The sequence below is a fragment of the Bos javanicus genome, chromosome 11, assembly GCF_032452875.1.
Source record: "Bos javanicus breed banteng chromosome 11, ARS-OSU_banteng_1.0, whole genome shotgun sequence".
Classification (NCBI taxonomy): domain Eukaryota; kingdom Metazoa; phylum Chordata; class Mammalia; order Artiodactyla; family Bovidae; genus Bos; species Bos javanicus.
In genome coordinates this window covers 99,544,645-99,555,580 of record NC_083878.1, presented here as the reverse complement: position 1 = coordinate 99,555,580, position 10,936 = coordinate 99,544,645, and the positions used below count along the sequence as shown (strand labels likewise).

At 54.7% G+C, this 10,936-nt stretch overlaps 1 long non-coding RNA gene across 1 annotated transcript; it reads right to left on the bottom strand.

Moving 5' to 3' along the window:
- Positions 1–1,965: 1,965 nt before the first annotated feature.
- LOC133257624 (uncharacterized) lies at positions 1,966–10,930 on the bottom strand. The gene is made up of 3 exons (XR_009739626.1): positions 3,564–10,930; positions 2,876–2,992; positions 1,966–2,247 (listed from the first exon to the last, which is right to left on the bottom strand). It is a non-coding gene; the product is annotated as an uncharacterized LOC133257624 (long non-coding RNA).
- Between the last annotated feature and the right edge of the window lie 6 nt (positions 10,931–10,936).

Sequence of the window (10,936 nt, the reverse complement as noted above, 5' to 3'; positions counted from 1 at the left end):
CGTGGACTTCAGGAGAAGGCAATGGCACCCCACTCCAGTGCTCTTGCTGGAAAATCCCATGGACGGAGGAGCCTGGTGGGCTGCAGTCCATGGGGTCGCTGAGGGTCGGACACGACTGAGCGACTTCACTTTCATGCCTTGGCGAAGGAAATGGCAACCCACTCCAGTGTTCTTGCCTGGAGAATCCCAGGGACGGGGAGCCTGGTGGGCTGCCGTCTGTGGGGTTGCACAGGGTCGGACACGGCTGACTCCAACGCTTTGTTGTTGTTGTTCAGTCGCTAAGTCCTGACTCTTTGTGACCCCATGGACTGCAGCACGCCAGTATCCTCTGTCGTCCACTATCTCCCAGAGTTTGTTCAAATTTATGTCCATTGAGTAGGTGATGCTATCTAACCATCTCATGCTCTGCCGCCCACTTCTCTTCTTGCCTTCAATCTTTCCCAGCATTAGGGTCTTTTCCCATGAGTTGACTCTGCCTCATGAAGAATATTCAAAGGACTTCAACTTTGCTACCATGTTTTCTCTTTTCTTGCAATCCTTCTTAATTCCATCTTAGTTTCCTAGCGCCGCTATACCAAACTGCCACAGCTGGGTGACTTACAACAGAAATGTGTTCTCTCATAGCTCTGGAGGCCGGAAGTCTGAAGTCCAGGTGATGGCAGGGTTGGTTTCTTCTGGAAGCTCCGAGAGTGAATCTGTTCCTTGCCCCTCTCTTGGCTTATGGCATTCCTTGGCTTGTAGCTGCATCACTCCAATCTCTGCCTTCACCTTCACCCAGCCTCCTCCTGTTTCTTTCCTGTCTGTGTCTTCTCTCTCTTTATAAATAATTTTTATTATTTTTTGGCTGTACCGTGCAGCACGAGGGGTCTCTTCTTTCCCCAACCAGAGATCTAACGGGCACCCTTGCAGTAGAAGCCCGCGGTCTTAACCCCTGGACTGCCAGGAAAGTCCCCAGGCTTGCTTTTCACATCTTTCAGGGCTGCCCTGTGCTTTCTGCCTCCTTATTTGCAGAGCAGGTCTTTCCAGTAAAATGGCCACATGGTTTCCTGACGTCTTCCTCTGGTTCCTTTAGGAAACTGCTGTCAATTGCCTGATCTCCAGTGTTTCAGATGCCAGTTCCCTTCCATGCTCAGAAGTGGTTTTTCACAGTCCGTTGTGGTTGATGCTTTTGCCTCTGCATTGTCCCTCAAACACAGAAACATTCATCCATACTCCACAATTAGAAGTAGACAGGATGTGTAAATTGCCTCTGGCCTCGTCCTCTTACTACTTGTTTGATGGTTCCATCCCATTCTCAGTGTTTGGTCCAGGCAACAGTATCAAGTAGGCTTTGCTCAATCCGTGTCCCAGTTTCCAGCAGGCTCTGCCAACTGCAGCTCTGCTGAAAGAAGGCAGCCTTCACTGCAGCTTAGTTAAATGATTCTTGGATTTTCTGAACAGATGAAATAAGCAGAAGTCCCAGCATGCACTGCTACTGGGGAGTTCTCTATTTTTCTCCCTCCACCCAGCTCCCTACAATGATCATGTTTGCTTCCCAGAATACCTTGCACCACGAAAGCCCCCTGCCCTGCCCACTTTTTCTGAATGACCAGGGACATCAGTAGCATGTGGGAGAAGGACAACTGTCCAGTTTTCAGACTGGTGCAGATTCAGGTCTCTGAGTGGGAGCGACTGATGGAAAAGGTTCTGAGCACCTTCCTACCTTTGTCCCCAGTCTCTGTGTCTTCAGCTTTCTCTCCAACACTGCCCCCTGCTATTACCTTCAGCATGGCTCCTCCCAGATTCTGGCATGAGGTTGGCAGCTATTTCCCACAATGAAGGGAGGTTTCATCTTTCTCTCTACCTTCATGGGTATTTAGTGAAAGAATAAGAATGACTATCAGGGTTTCTAGCTATATGTTTTTTTAGATAGACTCCACAGGTTTTTAGTGCTTTTTTTTTTTTTTTTAAGCCTAAACTCACTCATTCATTCACGTTTATTTATTCCAAAAAAAACCCCCACCATACTGCATTCATGTCTTGGCTTCATAGTGGATGTCAGGGTAAATCAGTTAATAATCCAGGAGAGTTCTGTGGTGATGGAGGAACAGGGAAAAGGCCCAGACCCCCGCCCCTTCGTCCCTCTGCTGTGCAAAGCTGGCTTCTCCAGAAATCTCTCCATCTTGAAGGCCTTGTTCTTATGCTCCCAAATTAGCAGTCTGTGAAATCAGACACATTTCCTGAGAACCTACTTTTGCTCCAGGTAGCCTAGAGGAGAGGATGAAGAATCGTTAGAGGCCCTGCCCTCGCGGTGCATGGCTTCCCTCTCCCAGCTTTAGAGCCTGGTGCCTGTGTGTCTTCATGGTTTGTGATGATTATTTGATTAATCACCTGGCTAGATTCCTGTCAGACCGGTAGCTCTGTGAGGGCAGGGACAGGGTCTGCATCCTTGTTTGTTAGCAGAGCTAGGACTGTGTAGGGCTGCCTAAAGGAGAGGCCATCTGAGCTGGGCTCTGAAGGGGCAATAGGAGTTCAGTGTAGATAAGGCGGTCAATCCCTCTAAGCAAGAAAGAGGGCTGAAATCTCTATCTCTGGGATGTCCTCAGCCCAAACCCTCTTTGGCTTCGTTCTCACTGTGGTTTCTGCTGCTCCATGGAGAAAGATCCTCTCTGGATCTCTTTAGAGGCTGAACAGCCCCAGGTCTGGGCAGTGCTCAGAGAAGGATGAGGTCTGCAGGAAAGGCACGCCCAGGTCATCTAGGCCTAAAAGCTCAGGGGTGGGGATGCAAATAGACAGAAATGGGCGTCTGCCTCCTCTGGGCTCCTTCTCTTTAGCCTTTTTAAAAGCAGATATAAGCGATGCCTGTCCCACCGTGGCAGCCTCGGGTTGTCCTCACTTTCCAACAGGCACGTTCATGGCTAGGTCTCCTGGACCGAGCCCAAAAGCCATTTGCTTCGGAGGCAAGATTTGAATCAGGCCCAGCTGGGTCTTCCCATCCTTGATTTGCCCGATCCTATTAATAATTAACGGTACAGTAATGAGAACTGCTTTTAATAGAATCTGCTGCCATCAGTGCATTCTGCTCACTCTTCACCAAGGGTTTCCCCCAAAAGGATTCACAGTCACATGACTTTTCTTCCTGCCACAGCACAGGAAAGCCCCCTGCCATTGTCCTTCCCTCCTTTCTTCTGGGCCTGAGCCCCTCCCCGCTGACCCGGAAGCCCCTCTTGCTTCTCTTACCATTTCCGGTCCCCTCCCTGAAGCCCCGCCCACCATCACTTAAAGGTGCCCAGTGGACTGAGGCCACGCTATCCACCCGGCCAAGCTTCATCTGTCACCGGGGCAAACTGGTCCCACAGGGCAGGGACAGGGACATCTGGAAGCCGCTGTGTGCCCATCTTGGGACATTCATGAGACCCACCTCACACAAACAGGAGCTGACGCTGGACCAAAAACTCAAAGCAAAGGCCAATAGGATGGGTGTGGAAGAAAGGAAACCTGGCCAGGCTGGATTAAGCCCTGGCTTGGCCACTGTTTATGGGACCCTGGAGAGTATTGTCTGCCCCTAGCCTCAGTTTATTCACCTGCAGAATGGGGATGAAGATGGACCCTGCTGCTGCTGCTGCGTCTCTTCAGTCGTGTCTGATGCTGTGCAACCCCATAGACGGCAGCCCACTAGGCTCCTCTGTCCCTGGGACTCTCCCGGCAAGAACACTGGAGCGGTTTGCCATTTTCTTCTCCAATGCATGAAAGTGAAAAGTGAAAGTAAAGTCGCTCAGTCATATCCAACTCTTACCCCACCCCAGAATGTTCTGAGGAAGAAGGGGAGTGAAGCAGAATTAAGGAAATCTCCATAATACCTGCTCCTGGAAAATACCCACAGTGTGCCCAAGGTTTAGCTATCATGATGCTTTTCACTGTGGCCTTGTTTATGATGTCACAACTTGGAAACCACCTCCATGTTCAATAATAGGGGGTTGGCTCAGATAAGTGTAAGCGTATCCACAACTCGGGGCACTCAGCTGCCATTGGAAACCTTTGGGCCTCCTGGGATCCTGGGGAAATGCAGTTTCTGGGGCCCCTGGGCTGAGATCCTGTACTTCTTTTCTTTGCTTTTTTTTGGGGGGAGGGCATGCTGCATGGCTTGCAAGATCTGTTCTCTCACCGGGGATTGAACACGGGCCACAGGAGTGAAAGCCCAGAATCCTAACCACTAGGCCACCCGGGAACTTCCCTGAGACCCTGAACTTTTAACAGCTGCTGCTGGGGGTGGGGTGGGGAACTCTCTAGGTACCAGCAGGCAGAGGCCTTGGGCAGAGAAGTTTTGAGTTCTGCTGGTAAGAGGAAGAACTAGGTTGCCAACCAGAATGTTCTGTGAGCCCCTTTCTGGGCTCCAAGCAGATCCTGTACTACACACCTAATACAAAGAGTCTGGAGGCTGGAGGTTCAGGCACTCAAAGTTCTGTGGATGGGTGATGAATTATAGATCATTTAAAATTTTCTCTTTGGTTTATCTTAATTTCAAAATTATCCACAGTTTACATGTATTCCTTTTGTAAATGGGGGAAAATGTTATTTTCCTTAAAAAGAGAACAAATGTTCTCTTCCTTTCTCTACAACACAATCAGGGTAATATTCAGCCTGGAAAGACGGGGACTCTGAGGAGATGAGGATCAGCGTGGATTCTGGCCTCTTTCCAGAGCCTGCGTGTAGGGCTGTGGGCTGGCCCGAGCTGGCCATGAGGCTCTGGTGCCCGGTACATCCCCCACACTAGGCCAGCTCTTTGCACCCAGGGTCCCTGTCGCCCACACCCCCAGGGAAGGAACCACTAAGAGGCACTGGTATCAGTGCCAGTGTGCAGCTGAGGGATCCAGAAGCTCTGGGAAGTAGAAGACCCACCTAGGGTCACCCAGCTCCCATTGCAGGTGGGGAGGGGCCTGCCAGAAGGTCATCTTTTGGCTACTAGTCAGGACAGCCTCGGGGCTTCCCAGGTGGCACAGTGGTAAAGAATAGTCTGCCTGTCAATCCAGGAGACACAAGAGAGGTGGGTTCAGTCCCTGGGTCAGGAGGATCCCCTGGAGTAGGAAGTAGCAAGCCACTCCAGTATTCTTGCCTGGAAAATTCCATGGACAGAGGAACCTGGAGGTTCCTACAGTCCATGGGGTTGTGAGGAGTTGAACATGACTGAGCGTACACATACACACACACACTCACACACACACAGGGCAGCCTCACCAGAAAAGCACGTGATGAAGAGCTTTGAAAATTAGCTGGAGTTTTTATATCCTGGGGGAAGCAATGGAGAGCCATTGAGTGTTCTAAGTGAAGATGAAATGATCCAAGTTGTGGGCAGCCTGGAGCAGAGAGCTGTAGTGACAGGTGCCCCAGATCCAGGCCAGGAGGAGGTGATTACAACCAGCCTGCCTGGATAATACAGAACGAAGACAACAATATTAGTTAACGTATAGTGAACTCCTATGACGTCCAAGGATACGATTAACGCTGTTCACTTAATCCCTGCATCTACCCTGGGATGGTCGTGCAGTGGCTCTCTCCATCTCTGCGGATGGAGAACTGAGGCTCAGCGCCACGAGGAGGCGCAGGTCACGCGACTTCAATGTGGATGCCCGTAGCACAATGCCACCCCACCCAGAGAAGAGGGAAAGGAAGGAAAGGGAAAGGAAGATGGCTCCCAGGGGAGGGGTGGGGTGTGTGGATGGAGCTGGAGTGGAACGGGGTGGCATCAAGCCATCCTTCCACCAGTACAGGTGACCCCACCTCCCAAGCTGGAGGCAAGCTGGAGGTTTAGAGATAAACAAGATGCACAGCCCCTTCCTGCATGGCCTACTGTGGGTGACAGACACGTAGACAGACCACGGCATGGGCGTCAGGGGCACCTCCCTGGAGAAGAGGAAGCCTGGGCTGAGTCCTAAGGAATGAAAAGTTGGTCCGATGACCCAGGAGAAAATTCCAGTCCTCCGAACAGCGTGTACAAGGGCACAGAGGCTGGAAGAGAGCTGGTCTGTCTGGAGCAGAGGTGGGGGTGGGGAGCCGAAAGGCTGCAGGGGTGAGCAGGAACCAGGTCCCCAGAGTCTTCAAAGCCAAGGAGACGAGCCAATTTCGGGCCATCAGAGTTGCTGGGTCATGGTGAGCTGGCGTGACGCTTCACTAGACCCACAGGGGACTTTGTGGAGAGTGTGGGTCCCTGGGGCCATCCTGGACGGGTTCCTGGAAGAGGCTGGTGCGGCATTCTAGGCGGGAGATGAAGGAGGAGTGGAGGGGGAACGGCAGCTGGGAGGGTGGGCAGATGTCAGTTCCCTGGGGAGGCAAAGCGGCTGCAGACTGTGGGAGGCGAGAGGAAGGGGGGAAGCAGGATGGCTGGGTAAGACCCGTGGACGGTAGTTCCTGGAGACGGGATGAAGTCTGGGGGCTCACTGGCACTCGGCAGCATGGAGGGGCTGGTACAGAGGACCGCTCCCTGGATGTCCCACCCCCTAACTGTGGTCTTCTGATCAGGCTGCTGGGAAATTCTGGCCTCTGTTCCCATGACTCCAGGCCCCTGACTCCACTGGAGGGCTCTGGCTGGAATCTCTGATGGGGTAGAAGGTGCCAACCCAAAGGATGCTGGAGCTGCCCTGAGCTGAGGTGTGGGCAGCAGCGCATCGCATCCTCCCTCCAGCCTCTCTTGGCAGGAACATCGGTAGTAGTCTACAGAGCAAGGAAACTGAGGTCTGGTGTTGTGCACCCAAGGACCCACATGGAGGGTGATGGGGTCCATTGGAGAGGCTGCGAGACTGTGCCCTAAGCCCTTCGCTGGTCCAGGCCAGAGGAGGGGGAGTGCGTTGTGACCCCTGCTTTCTGGGAGCCAGCCCTCCCCTGCCAGCCTCTGCCCAGGGGCACCAGGTACAGGGGTGTGGCACCCTGGAGCCTTGGGGAGCTGGCCTTGGACCAGGAACGAGGGAGGGAGGGAGAAGCAGCCTGTGGAGGGGGCAGGGGAGGCAGCTTGAGCCGCGCCTTCCTTAGCAGCACTCTGGAAAGCAGACGGCCTGCTCTGCGCAGTGTCACACGGGCACTGCACCCAGGACACGCAGCCACAAGCTGCGGCACTGCCCACCGGCCCCGCTCAGCCAGCAGCCAGGACCACAAGCATTGAGGCCTTTGGGCTGGGAGGGCCTGGGTCTCCGTCTCTGCCCTCCATGGCTGTGACCCAGTTAATTCTCACTGAACCCTATAGGGTAGGTACTATTGTTTTTCAGTTGCCAAGTCGTGGCTGACTCTAAGACCCCACGGACTGCAGCACACCAGGCTTCCCTGTCCTCCATTATCTCCCAGAGTTTGCTCAAGCCTACGATGAGTGAAGTTAAAGTCGCTCAGTCGTGTCCGACTCTTTGCAACTCCATGGGCCATACAGTCCATGGAATTCTCCAGGCCAGAATACTGGAGTGGGTGGCCTTTCCCTTCTCCAGGTGATCTTCCCAACCCAGGGATTGAACCCAGGTCTCCCACATTGTGGGTGGATTCTTTACCAACTGAGCTCTCAGGGAAGCCTACGGTAGGTGCTGTATAAATGGTGGCCATTACTGGGGCTTCCATGGTGGTCCAGTAGCTGAGAATCCACCTGGCAGTGCAGGGAACCTGGGTTCCATCCCTGGTCTGGGAAGATTCCACATGCCTTGGGACAATTAAGCCTGTGGGCCATGACTCCTGAGTCCGCGGTCTAGAGCCTGTGTTCCTCCGCAAGAGAAGCCACCGAAGTGAGAAGCCCACGCACCACAACCAAGAATAGCCCCCGCTTCCCGCAACTAGAGAAAGCCCTCGCCGTAGCAAGAAGACCCAGCACCGCCAAAAATAAATATGTAAAATTATTTTTTAACATGGTGGCCATTGCTAGCCACTCAGGTCCTCTGCTGGCACGTGGCCCAGCCCTGGGAGAGGAGTATATGCACTCTGGCTCCCCGAGACCAGGCGCTCCTTCTCCAGACCACCCGGGAGGACCCTCAGAGGTTAGGGAGCCCAGCTCCCTTCATTTTATTGAGGCCCAGAGAGACAGCGGGCCTGACCCGAAGTCACACAGCTGGCTCTAGAACTGGATCCTGGGCCTCAGCTCCCCATCCTGGGCCTTGTCTGACACAGGGGTTCCTGAGTCTCATCCCTCTCGTGTCCTCCATGCCCCCGGAGCCCCCTGAGGTGCACATTACCCCACAGTCTGATCTGTGGCTCCATGGTGAGACCGGCTAGCTGTAGAGGGCACAGCCTGACCAAAGGTCCTCCTTGGTCCCCGTTCTCTGTACAGAAGGGATCAGCCAGGGAATGTGAACTGGGTGCCCATAACATACCAGGTGGGGATGTGAGACGCCCTGCCAGCCACTGTCAGCCACGCGGAAACCCCCAAACCTGCATTTGAGAAAAGATGGCGAGATGCTGTCGACTGCCCTGCCTGCGAGTGCAGAAGTGTGTGAGAGCCTGGGCCCTAGACACGTGGCTTGAATCCCAGCCGATCCTCTCAGTGGCTGGGGATCTTGGGTGTGTTGCTCTCCCAGTCTCACCGTCCCCATCTCTCAGCTGGGGGAGTAAGACCCCTTCCACCAGGGATGAGCTCCAGCGTGGAAAGCCAGGGGCCACGTGGGCCAATCTCCTCCTTCAAGATCTGCCAGCTCCGCCCACCACCTCTCCACCCTTTCTTCCTCTCAGTTCCCACTGGGTCCAGGTTCTAAACCCTCTTGGGGTATTCTGGGGGCTCAAGGAGTATAGAGTCTAGAATCTTCGAGAAGGGCAGAGAAATCCTTCCTGCAGAGGAAAAGTGGCTGGCCTGGGGGCCCATGGGCCACAGACACCAATGCCAGTCCACGCGGCAGTCACGGGATTCTCTCTCCCTGGGTCTGTGAGGATGAGTTTGTGTGTGTGTTTCATAGAGAGGTGTCTATGTGTACGTGTAGCGCCTGCCTTTTGTGCGGACCTGGGGACAGGGAGGGGGTGGCCCTCCAGCCTGGGAGAGCTCCACAAGCCAGGCCCATCCTGCCTCTGGAGCAACCACAGGACCCTGATTTGGGAGCATTGCTGCAGATTTGGGAGCATTGCTGCTGTAGCCGGATTAGAGCTGAGAGCTTCAAACACAGCCCGCCTGGCAACAGGCCTGGAGCCCAAGCTTAAAGGGGCCGCTGAAATTATAAATAGTCACGTTCCCAGTGACTCCTCAGTCCTTCCTGGAGCGGGGAATCATTCCACCAGTCCCTTCCCATCTTCCAGTCCAGCCAGCTTTGGGGAGGGAGGGCTGGGGCAAGAAGGAGCTGGTACTTGTCAGAAGGGCTGTTTCAAACAAACAGGAGTTCGCCTATTAAATGACACACGGGTTTTAGGTTGTAGGGAGCAGGGCGTGTGTACCAAGAGACCCTGCCAGCTAGGACCCTGAGGATACTACCTGAGGAGTCCTCCATGACTGGAGAACTCTTTGGCACTTGAGTGTCAGGCTCAGAAATGGCTTAAGGGGAGGGGTGGGAATCCACCTCTCGCATCTAGGCAACCGTGCCGCCAGCTGACTTCTCTGGAACTCAGCCTCCCCACACAAGGGGGAAAGGAGGGAGTCAGAGGGGAGACAGAAGGGGAGCAGGTAGGGAAAACCCAGGACTGGCTCTGGGTCAGGCCTCGAGCCAGGTGCTGTCAAGGGTAGGATCACCTCTGAGTCCAGTTCCCAGCTCATAAAAAGCATGCCGACGGAGGAAGTCAATTTTGCTGAGTTTGTTAAATGGCTGGTAACCCTGCCCCCAGGTTCCCCTCCCCTCCGAGGGCCTCCCTTTTCCATTTGTGAACTAAAGGATGGACAAAGGCAACGGAGGATCCGCCTGGAGGGTCGACCCTGCAGGTAGGGGCTGCCGCACAGATGGGAGATACCGGCCAGATGTGCACGGACTCAGCTCTGCAGGACCACGCTGCCAGGACAAGGCCCGTGAGGGTTCAGAACTCAGCTCCGTCTCATTCCACCGGGAGCTCTTAAACTCCCCGCGTTGTGCGTGCCTGTAAACTGATTGCCCCACCATTGGTTAACTGATTGATTAAGTGATCCACTTATTACCTGCCCGATCCCAGTGCCTTCCCCAAGCCACCCCTGGGGCGCCCCAACAAGCTTTTGGAAAAGGGCGTGGTCGGGGCGGGGCAGGGGCGGGGTTCTCGCGGCTTCCCGCCCCCGTCCGCCGCAGACTTCTTAATCTACAGCCGGTGAGGCTCTGCCCTACGCCCGCCGGTTGTCAGGGAAACGACCTCTCCCCCTCTGAGCCTTCCAAGGGTTCCCCACCCCCGCGGCCCCGCCCCAACTCATGCGGACCCGAACTGAGGTCCTAGGATGGGAGAGGCTGGGGAGACAGACGAGGTAGAGACACCCAGAGATGGAGACAGGGAGACAGAGACAGGGATGCACCCAGCCAGGGAGAGACTCAGGCCGCAGAGTTGGAGAAAAGAGAGACACGGGCGAGAAAACACATCCCCGCCCCACCCCAGTCACGGAGGCCGAGAAGGGGAGACAGAGACGGTCACGGCGCGCAGAGACAAGGAGAGAGGCCGTGGGAGAGACAGGGTCAGCAAAAAGTTGGGGGGCGGGGGGGGTGGAAATGGAGAAAGAACGAGGGCCAGCCAGGGAAAGAAGAGTCGGGAGGGGGCGAACTTGTGAAAATAAATATTTATAAATTGAGAGTTTCTAAATTCTTCCTGCATTTCCCGTAGTAAATTATTCATCTGTGTATCTCCTTCTCTCCTAACTGCTTAGGGAGCTGCGGGGGTGGGGGTGGGGGTGCCTTTCTGTGTTCCCCCCTCCCCGTCTTCTTCCCCCCACCCTCTTCCCTGCCCCTCCCCCACCTCGTTCCCTCCACCCCCTTCCCCTCCTCCCTAATCTTCTCCTTCCTGCCCCTTCCTTCCCCCCTCCTCCCTCTTCCCTCCTCTCCACTTCCTATTCCCTCTAACCCCTCTC